The sequence below is a fragment of the Salmo salar genome, chromosome ssa18 (genome assembly GCF_905237065.1).
Source record: "Salmo salar chromosome ssa18, Ssal_v3.1, whole genome shotgun sequence".
Classification (NCBI taxonomy): Eukaryota; Metazoa; Chordata; class Actinopteri; order Salmoniformes; family Salmonidae; genus Salmo; species Salmo salar.
This window is the reverse complement of record NC_059459.1, coordinates 72,681,468-72,691,959: the sequence shown is the minus strand read 5'-3', so window position 1 is coordinate 72,691,959 and position 10,492 is coordinate 72,681,468. Positions and strand designations below refer to the sequence as shown.

Here is a 10,492-nt window from a genome sequence, read left to right as displayed (position 1 = left end):
GTGGTCGGCATATCCAACCCTGTACAGGTTGGATCGCACAAGTGTCAACAATATTTGGTTTTCAAACACACAACAATGAACACGCTCAGAAAGCCTGCCATCATTCAGACCTAGCAAGCTAACTAGCTATTAGCCAACTCTTTCCTAGTTTGTCAGCTTTGAGTAGAGAGCTTTAACCTCTGCTTTCTAAAAGTCCCTGAAGATTGAGATTAACTAACTACCTACCTTATATGATCCTTGTGAGAAAGCTTGCTAGTAAACAGGAAGAAGGTGACAACAGGAAAATAATTTCCTCTGCCACTCTGCCTGTCTATTCGAGTTGTTGTCTCTAAAATTATTGCGTGGCAATGGCTGTTTTTCTATGTTATTCTTGACAGTGGGATTTTCCAAAGATGTGAAAGGCAGTTAGTAGTGGTTGTTGTAACAGTTCTTTTAGGTTTTGTCCAGAGAATTAACGGTTAAAGCCTTTAATTTGGTGTGGTCTTCACTAGGCCATTGGGATAAACCATTTGAGAAAAGTGGGAGGGAGTGAAAGTCCATGTTGGATATCAGTTTATTTAACTCAATAATATATTGGTTTGTTTGGCATAATTGAGCCATATGTGCATTTAAAAAAGTACATCGATTGTTACATGATGACAAACCGCTTTGAAATAAATAAACTGCTTTGTAAGCAAAATTCCGATATCCCAGACACCCTCCATTCCCACACTGAAACCCGCCCCCAAGATTATGGCGATTCAAATCCACAATTCTGGTTCCATTGATCAGCCTTGCTCGAGCGCAGAGCAGCTGTGAGAAAGAACCGGACGATCTAAATTCTCAAATGCATCAAGACAAGTCAAACTACGGTCATTTACGGGATTCCATATAGCCTATAATATTAGCCTTATGCTAGCTTGTGAGGTTAAGATAGCTTGAGTTTGTTCTGGTGTAGTAGGTGTATAAATACAGCTATCACAGGATTCGGTACCACCGCCTTGCGTCAGCATAGTAGGATAGCCACGCTAGCTAGTAACGAGACGGGTTATTTTTGGTATGAGTGATCGAGCTCTGGCGTGCACTGAGGGAATTATTTCGCCATATGCATAGCAAACGTCCGCTTCGTTTTATACCTTGTAGTCGCTATGAATCCTGCATATTTCATGTCAGAAATCTGAAGTCTGAGCTGTAGCCATTTTTGATTTATTCTTCATTGTTTGTACATTTCGTGATACTAAAACAGTCAGTGAGTGGTACAGTAGTTTTCGTTTATAGATTTGTTCCGCACGTCATCCAATTGCATTGATTGAATGTCATACGAGGCGCCCTTAGAAAATGGACCTGAATTTTTACTCTGATCTAATGGATGGGACTGGGCAACACGGAGATCCAGAATTCCTGGACCCGGGGTCTTTCAATGGATTTGACAATAAGGTGACCGACAACAAGAGCTGTGTGTGTGTGTGTGTGTGTGTGTGTGTGTGTGTGTGTGTGTGTGTGTGTGTGTGTGTGCGCTCTATGGAGGCATCTATGACCCCCACAAACACTCAGTCTTATAACCACATATTAAGGCTTGGTTGAATATGTGGTAGGTACAGCACATGTGTAATGTATTGGCTGATGTGGTGAGGTGAGCTGTGGTCATTAGGATGTTTACTATGTGAAAAGTATGCCTAGCTGTGTGTGGTTGTTATACGGTTTGATGAGGTGTTTTTGATGCTATGCATGATGTCATTAACTTTATAAACGGGATGATGATGATGATGCTGCTCATTGTTATGTGGTGATGATGGTTTGACCCATGTGTGTGCGCTTTGTGTTTCAGTTCCCTGGAGGCAGTGACAACTACCTGACCATCAGCGGGGCGAGCCATCCGTTCCTCTCCTCCTCTGAGGTAGCTACTCAAACCTTCCACTTCACTCTCTTTTCTAAACATTCCTTCCCTCTCTTTTTCCTCTCCCCTATCCTGTCTCTCTGTCTACAAATCCTCAAACAATCTGCAGTTATTCACACACCACTAACATACAGTATAGCAGGTGAGGATGTCTCATACTTGACATCGTCTCATACTTACAATGACATACTTCTCCCCGCCCTCTTTCCTCTGTCTCCGCTCCACTCCTTTCCTCCTTACCATCTCCCCCATCCCCTACCCTCTCCCCCATCCCCTACCCTCTCTTCTCCCCCTTCTCATTCCTCTCCATTCTATCCCTCCCCCAACAGACATTCCACACCCCCAGCCTGGGCGATGAGGAGTTTGAGATCCCCCCCATCTCCCTGGATCCGGACCAGGCCCTCACTGTGTCTGATGTAGTGGCCCACTTCGGAGAGCTCTCGGACGGGGAGCGCGGTGGCCTGTCCACCCCCGGGAATGCGGTGGTGGGGGGAGACGACCCGTCCTTTGCCTTGACCTTTGTCAACCCACATTCGGGGTCACAGGGGCTGGAACACCATCTTAGTATGGGGGTCATCAGTCAACCTGCTGGAGGAGGGGCCATGCTGGGGTCTGCTCTGGGGATGGTGAGAACCATTGAGATACATTTCAATGAATTAAGATTATCTGACCAATATGGCCGTCCTGAAGTCACGTTGCCGGAATGCCAATCACTATTCTATTGTTCTGTTTAATTCTATGTGAGGACTACAATATTTTATTTAGCTCGTAATACTCTGCCCTTGTCTGACTATGAACCCCACCTCTTTTCCAGGATCTGGGACACCCCATTGGCTCCCAGTTCAGCAGCTCCTCCCCAATGACCATAGACGTCCCGCTGAGTGACATGGGCCACGGCCTGTTGGGCCACAATCAGCTGACCACCATGGACCAATCAGAGTTCAGCGCACAGCTGGGGCTCAGCCTAGGGGGCGGGGCCATCCTGGCGTGCTCGCAGTCGCCTGACCAACCACTATCGGCCGCTGCTTCACCCGTTGGTTCGCTACAGGATGACGACATGGACGACTTCAGACGGGTCAGTCCTATTGGTCCATCTTTCTGTCATGTCTGTCTATTAGTGGATTAGTCTGTCTGTCGGTCTTGTTTGTTCGTCTCTCTGTTGTAATGTAATTCTCAATGTTGTGTTTACAGTGCATTTAGAAAGTATTCAGACCCCTTGACTTTTTCCACATTGTTACGTTACAGCCTTATTCTAAAATGTATCAAATCAACATACACTATCCCATAATGACAAAGCAAAAACAGGTTTTTAGAAATTTAGCAAAAGTATTCAAAATAAAAAAGATATTACATTTGCGTAAGTATTCAGACCCTTTACTCAGTACTTTGTTGAAGCACCTTTGGCAGAGATTACAGCCTTAAGTCTTCTTGGGTATGACTCTACAAGCTTGGCACACCTGTATTTGGGGAGTTTCTCCCATTCTTCTCTGCAGATCCTCTCAAGATCTGTCAGGTTGGATGTGGATCGTCGCTGCACAGCTATTTTCAGGTCTCTCCAGAGATGTTTGATCAAGTTCATGTCCGGGCTCTGGCTGGGCCACTCGAGGACATTCAGAGACTTGTCCCGAAGCCACTCCTGCGTTGTCTTGGCTGTGTGCTTAGGGTCGTTGTCCTGTTGGAAGGTGAACCTTTGCCCCAGTATGAGGTCCTAAGCAGGTTTTCATCAAGGAACTTTCTGTACTTTTCTCCGTTCATCTTTCCCTTGATCCTGAATTGTCTCCCAGTCCCTGCTACTGAAAAACATCTCGACAGCATGATGCTGCAACCACCATGCTTCGCTGTAGGGATAGTGCCGGGTTTCCTCCAGACGTGATGCTTGGCATTCGGGCCCAATAGTTCAATCTTGGTTTCATCAGACCAGACAATCTTGTTTCTCATGGTCAGAGTCCTTTAGGTGCCTTTTGGCAAGCTCCAAGCGGGCTGTCATGTGCCTTTTATTGAGGAGTGGTTTCTGTCTGGCCACTCTATGTAAAGGCCTGATTGGTTGAGTGCTGCAGAGATGGTTGTCCTTCTGGAAGGTTCTCCCATCTCCTCAGAGGAACTCTAGAGCTCTGTCAGAGTGACCATCAGGTTCTTGGTCACCTCCCTGACCAAGGCCCTTTTCCCCTGATTGCTCAGTTTAGCTGGGCGGCCAGCTCTAAGAAGTCTTGGTGGTTCCATACTTTTTCCATTTAAGAATGATGGAGGCCACTGTGTTCTTGGGTACTTTCAGTGCTGCAGAAATGTTGTTGGTACCCTTGCCAAGTTCTGTGCCTCGTCACAATCCTGTCTTGGAGCTCTACAGACAATTCCTTCGACCTCGTGGCTTGGTTTTGGCTCTGACATGCACTGTCAACTGTGGGACCTTTTTATATAGACAGGTGTGTGTCTTTTCTAAATCATGTCCAATCAATTGAATTTATGACAGGTGGACTCCAATCAAGTTGTAGAAACCTCTCAAGGATGATCAATGGAAACAGGATGCACCTGAGCTCAATTCCAAGTCTCATAGAAAAAGGATCTGAATACTTATGTAAATAAGGTATTTCTGTTTTTATTTCTAATAAATGTTCAACCATTTCTAAAAAAAACAACCTATTTTCGCTTTGTCATTATGGGGTACTGTGTGTATATTGATGAGGACATTTTTATTTATTCAATCCATTTTAGAATAAGGCTTTAACGTAACAAAATGTGGAAAAGGGGAGGGCTCTGAATACTTTTCTGAATCCACTCTATATTCAAGTACTTTGATCAATGTATGGGAAACAGTTTTTCTGTTTTCTCTCTGTATTTCTCGTCTCCCTCTCCCCCTCTCTCTTGCCTATTCTAATTCAGCAGAGCGTGTTGGTGGAGTCCCCTGTCTCTCTCGGCGTCATCTCCCTCGATCCCTCTCTCTCCGATTCCCCCATACCTTCCTCCGCTCCGTCCATCAGCACCCCTCCTACCCTCGTCCGGAGAGGGGGAGCGGTCGGAGGAGGAGGAGGAGGAGGAGGGAAGAAAGGGAAGAGGAGGAAAGACCCCAACGAGCCCCAGAAGCCAGTGTCGGCCTACGCTCTGTTCTTCAGGGACACACAGGCAGCCATTAAGGGACAGAACCCTAACGCCACCTTCGGAGAGGTGTCCAAGATAGTGGCCTCCATGTGGGAAAGTCTGGGGGAGGAGCAGAAACAGGTACACCCATACATTCACGTGCAAACGAACACACGCATGCAGACATTTACACGCGCAAACGCACATGTTCACATTCACTATACAAGCGCATATGTAGATATGAATAATGTATACTGAACAAAAATATAAACGCAACATGTAAAGTGTTGGTTTCATGAGCTGAAATTAAAGATCCCAGAAATGTTCCATACGGACAAAAAGCTTATTTCTCTAAAGTTTTGTGCACAAATTAGTTTTATGCCCGTTAGTGAGCATTTCTATGCCTAGATAATCCATACACCTGACAGGTGTGGCATATCAAGAAGCTGATTAAACAGCATGATCATTACACAGGTGCACCTTGTGCTGTGGACAATAAAAGGCCGGTCTAACGTGCAGTTTTGTCACACAACACAATGCCAATGATGTCTGAAGTTTTGAGGGAGTGTGCAATTGGCAAGCTGACTGCAGGAATGTCCACCAGAGCTGTTGCAAGAGAATTGAATGTTATTTTCTCTACCATAAGCTGACTCCAAAGTGATTTTAGAGAATTTGGCAGTACGTCCAACCGGCCTCACAACCGCACACAACTTGTAACCATGCCAGCACAGGACCTCCACATCCGGCTTCTTCACCTGCACAAACTGTCAGACCCACTCAGGGAAGCTAATCTGCGTGCTCGTCGTCCTCACGACAAAGCCTATTCCCCCTCAGGAGACTGAAAAGATTTGGCATGGGTCCTCAGATCCTCAAAAGGTTCTACAGCTGCACCATCGAGAGCATCCTGACTGGTTGCATCACTGCCTGGTATGTCAACTGTTCGGCCTCTGACCGCAAGGCACTACAGAGGGTAGTGCGTACGGCCCAGTACATCGCTGGGGCCAAGCTTCCTGCCATCCAGGACCTCTATACCAGGCGGTGTCAGAGGAAGGCCCTAAACATTTTCAGACTCCAGCCACCCTAGTCATCGATTGTTCTCTCTACTACCACACGGCAATCGGTACCTGAGCGCCAAGTCTAGGTCCAAGAGGCTTCTTAACAGCTTCTACCCCCAAGTCTAGGTCCAAGAGGCTTCTTAACAGCTTCTACCCCCAAGTCTAGGTCCAAGAGGCTTCTTAACAGCTTCTACCCCCAAGTCTAGGTCCAAGAGGCTTCTTAACAGCTTCTACCCCCAAGTCTAGGTCCAAGAGGCTTCTTAACAGCTTCTACCCCCAAGTCTAGGTCCAAGAGGCTTCTTAACAGCTTCTACCCCCAAGTCTAGGTCCAAGAGGCTTCTTAACAGCTTCTACCCCCAAGCCATAAGACTCCTGAACATCTAATCAAATGGCTATCCAGACTATTTGCATTGTCCACCCACCCCCTTTTTTTTCCTGCTGCTACTCTCTGTTTATTATCTATGCATAGTCACTTTAACTCTACCTATATGTACATATTAGCTCGACTAACCTGTTCTCCTGCACATTGACTCTGTACCGGTAACCCCTGTATATAGCCTCAGTATTGTTATTTTACTGCTGTGCTTTAATTATGATTATTTAAGAACATTGACTCATCTATTTTTACTGAACACTTATTTTTCTTAACTGCATTGTTGTTAAGGGCTTGTAAGTATTTCACTGTAAGGTCTACACCTGTTGTATTCGGGGCATGTGACAAATACTATTAGTATTTATAGTATTTCAATTGACTTATATGAACTGTAACTCAGTTAAAATCTTCAAAATTGTTGCATTTATATTTTTGTTGAGTTTAATATCATCGGGTTCACACATTCTCTCATGATATCCCTGTATGTATTCTTCTCAGGTGTACAAGAGGAAGACTGAGGCAGCGAAGACGGAGTATCTCAAGGCTCTGGCAGCCTACAGAGATAATCAGACTTCCTGAGGTGAGACAAGACTAGTGTTCCTAGAGAATACTATTCAGTTGTACTGTGTGTCTGCTTAGGTTTATTACGATGGCCAGCCTTTGTCAACGGGGTGCAGGTAGCCTAGCAGTTTAGAGCGTTGGGCAAGTAAACGCTGGTTCACATCCCGAGCCATCTAGGTGAAAAACTGTTGAGGTACCGTTGAGCAGGCACTTAACCCTAATTGCTCCTTTAATTCGCTCTGGATAAAAGCATCTGTTAAATGAATAAAATGTAATGTGTAAACTAAATGTCCACTTTTACCTCTACCCCTCTAACTTCAAACTCCTTTCTCCTCCTCCTCTCTATCCAGCCGACCATAGAGCTTCTGGACACTGCTCTGTCGCCTCCCTCTCCTCCCTCTCCTCCTTCCCCCGCGCCTCTCCCCACCCCCGTCGCCCCCCATCCCCGCTCCACTCGTTCCTCCGCCCCCCACCTGGCCCCCGAGGAGAACACCATTACCAACATCTGCACCTCCAACATCATCCTAACAGGTGGAGATCTCCCTCAGGTCACCACCCGTTCCCGTACAGGGGCGCACAAACCGCCCGTGCCGGCCCCAAGCCCCCCCACCGTCACCAAAATCATCATCAAGCAACAGAAGTCTCCCTCAGGGGTGGTGTCCAGTAGTACGGTATCGTCGTCCCGTCAGCCACCGCCACTCCAACAGATGCAGAACACCCCTCCTCCCCCCCGTCTCCAGCAGATGGTACATGCCCAGGCTCCTCCGCCACTGCAGGCCAAACCAAGAGGCGGGGGTGCCGGCGGTGCCACAGCACCACCCCCCCCCTGCAGATCAAGATGGTCCATTCCTCAGATTTGGACTCTCCAATTATTGTGACTGCTGCGGGGGGGTTAGCTGCGTCGGGTGGGTTCAATCCGAACTCGGGGGAGGTGGTACAGTCCTCTGCCATAGTAATGGCCTGTTCAACGGAGGCTGAGGACGGGGCTGAAGGAGAGGAAGGGGTAAGATGCTTCCTAGATATGATGTCATAATATATGCTTGGTAATATGCCTGCTAATTCTATAAATCTGATATTTGCCACTCAAACCCCCCCCCCCCCCCATCTCTTCTTCTCTCCCCCTCCCACCATCTTAGATGCAGGTAGAGTTGAATGTGTCTTCAGGGCCAGTTGTGACCCAGACCTCCAGCCCTAACCTGTGTGTCAGAGCCGGCTGCACCAAACCAGCTGTCGAGAACAAGGACTGGGACAGGGAGTACTGCAGCAACGAGTGTGTGGCCACACACTGCAGGTACGGACGGATGTATACGTACACACACACTGACATTACCACGTGAAACGCTTGGGAGTCAAGATAGATCATGTTCTTCCCAAAGAATGGAAAATGTCGATAAAATTTCTGCTCCCAATTGTGATTTTAAAAATTGGTGTTGATCTATTGACTATCTCTATAGGGATGTATTCATGGCCTGGTGTGCGATCCGAGGGCAGAACTCCACCTCCGTCACGTAAGGAATGGACAGAAGAGAGGAGTGAGAGAAGATTATCATGATATAGACATGATAGAGGGAGGACTAGGAAGGAGAGAAGAGGAGTGTGGACTGGACAATGGACATGGTGGAGGGAGGAGATGGAAGGAGAATAGATTTGGTTTTTATTCATAGCAGACTTTGTCCTCTAAGAAGAATCAAGTGGAAGACCAATACTCCTGTGATGTTAAATTATGAAGTTTAAATAATGAGAGTATTTTATATGAAATGTTTTTAATCATTTTAAAATGTTGGTGAAATGTAATATAACGCTGCAGGGTACTATTGGGATGTCTTGCTTTTCATAGCTTGGACGTTAGAGTTGGATAAAGGGCACACCATCTAAAATTGGCCTTGTGTCAAATGCTCCGAATCTGTGGCTAAGATCAGGAGTTTCTTTTTCCTGATCACGTGACACAAGGAAATACTCGGCCACGATGACCATATTCTTCTTGGCTAGGTCACGTGATCAGGAGAAACTCCTGTCCCTATCCATCAGCCAATGAGAAGAAGGCATGTTTATTTCACGTGTGCGTCCTCTTGTCCGACTTCTGTTGAAACAGAGATCACGGTATCAATGTTGTCCATGTTATCAATGTTGCCTGCGACTTAAAATCAGTCTCACCCTCAGCCCTAGTGGGAAATTCCCTTCAGTCTAATCGTTAAGACCATTGGTTTCCCAAGCAGACCTGGTTTCAGATCCCACCGTGACATACAAACCTCTGGGCTGCGTTCAAGAGTGTGAAAAATGTTGAACGTTGCTGATAGACAGGCCATGTATAGAACTGACATGATTCCTTTCTCTAGTACATGACAGAGAAGCATGTCTGTTTACATGTTGTATTTCTATCAGAACGGTTGTTCCACACTGAACATGATTGCCATTGAATGGGAAGGTTTCACGTATGCATATTACGAACATTCAGGATTACAGTTTGTTTTTGAAAAACCATCATGTTGGTGAAATAAAACTGTAGGAAAAATATATTTGAAAGAAAATACATAGTCATTTAAGTAACGCACAAAACAACACTAAACCAGCTTTTACTTTGACACTACATGACCAAAAGCATGTGGACACCTGCTTGAACATCTCATTCCAATATCATGTGCATTAATATGGAGGTGGTCCCCCCCTTTGCTGCTAATGTTCGAACATTGCTGCGGGGACTTGCTTCCATTCAGCCACAAGAGCATTAGTGAGGTCGGGTGCTGATGTTCGGCGATTAGGCATGTCTCACAGTTGTCGTTCAAATTCCTCCCAAAGGTGTTCGTTGGGGTTGAGGTCAGGGCTCTGTGCAGGCCAGTCAAGTTCTTACACACCGATCTTGACAAACCATTTCTGTATGTACTTCGCTTTGTGCACAGGTGCATTGTCATTCTGAAACAGGAAAGGGCCTTCCCCAAACTGTTGCCACAAAGTTAGAAGCACAGAATCTTCTAGAATGTCATTGTATGTTGTAGTGTTAAGATTTCCCTTCACTGGAACTAAGGGGCCTAGCCTGACTCATGAAAAACAGCCCCAGACCATTATTCCTCCTCCACCAAACTTTACAGTTGGCACTATGCATTGGGGCAGGTAGCGTTCTCCTGGCATCTGCCAAACCCAGATTAGTCCGTCGGACTGCCAGATGGTGAAGCGTGAGTCATCACTCCAGAGAACACGTTTCCACTGCTCCAGAGTCCAATGGTGGCGAGCTTTACAACACTCCAGCCGGCGCTTGGCATTGCGCATGGTAATCTTAGGCTTGTGTGCGGCTGCTCGGCCTTGGAAACCCATTTCATGAAGCTCATGACAAGCAGTAATTGCAGTAATTGTGCTGATGTTGCTTCCAGCGGCTGTTTGGGACTTGGTAGTGAGTGTTGCAACCGAGGACAGGTGATTTTTACACGTTACATGCTTCAGCACTCTGCGGTCCCCTTCTGTGAGCTTGTGTGGCTTACCACTTCACGGCTGAGCCGTTGTTGCTCCTATACGTTTTCACTTCATGATAATAGCACTTACAGTTGACTGGGGCAGCTCTAG

At 46.5% G+C, this 10,492-nt stretch overlaps 1 pseudogene; it reads left to right on the top strand.

Moving 5' to 3' along the window:
- Positions 1-9,451, top strand: LOC106577941 (TOX high mobility group box family member 4-A-like; annotated as a pseudogene).
- The last annotated feature ends 1,041 nt before the right edge of the window (positions 9,452-10,492 follow it).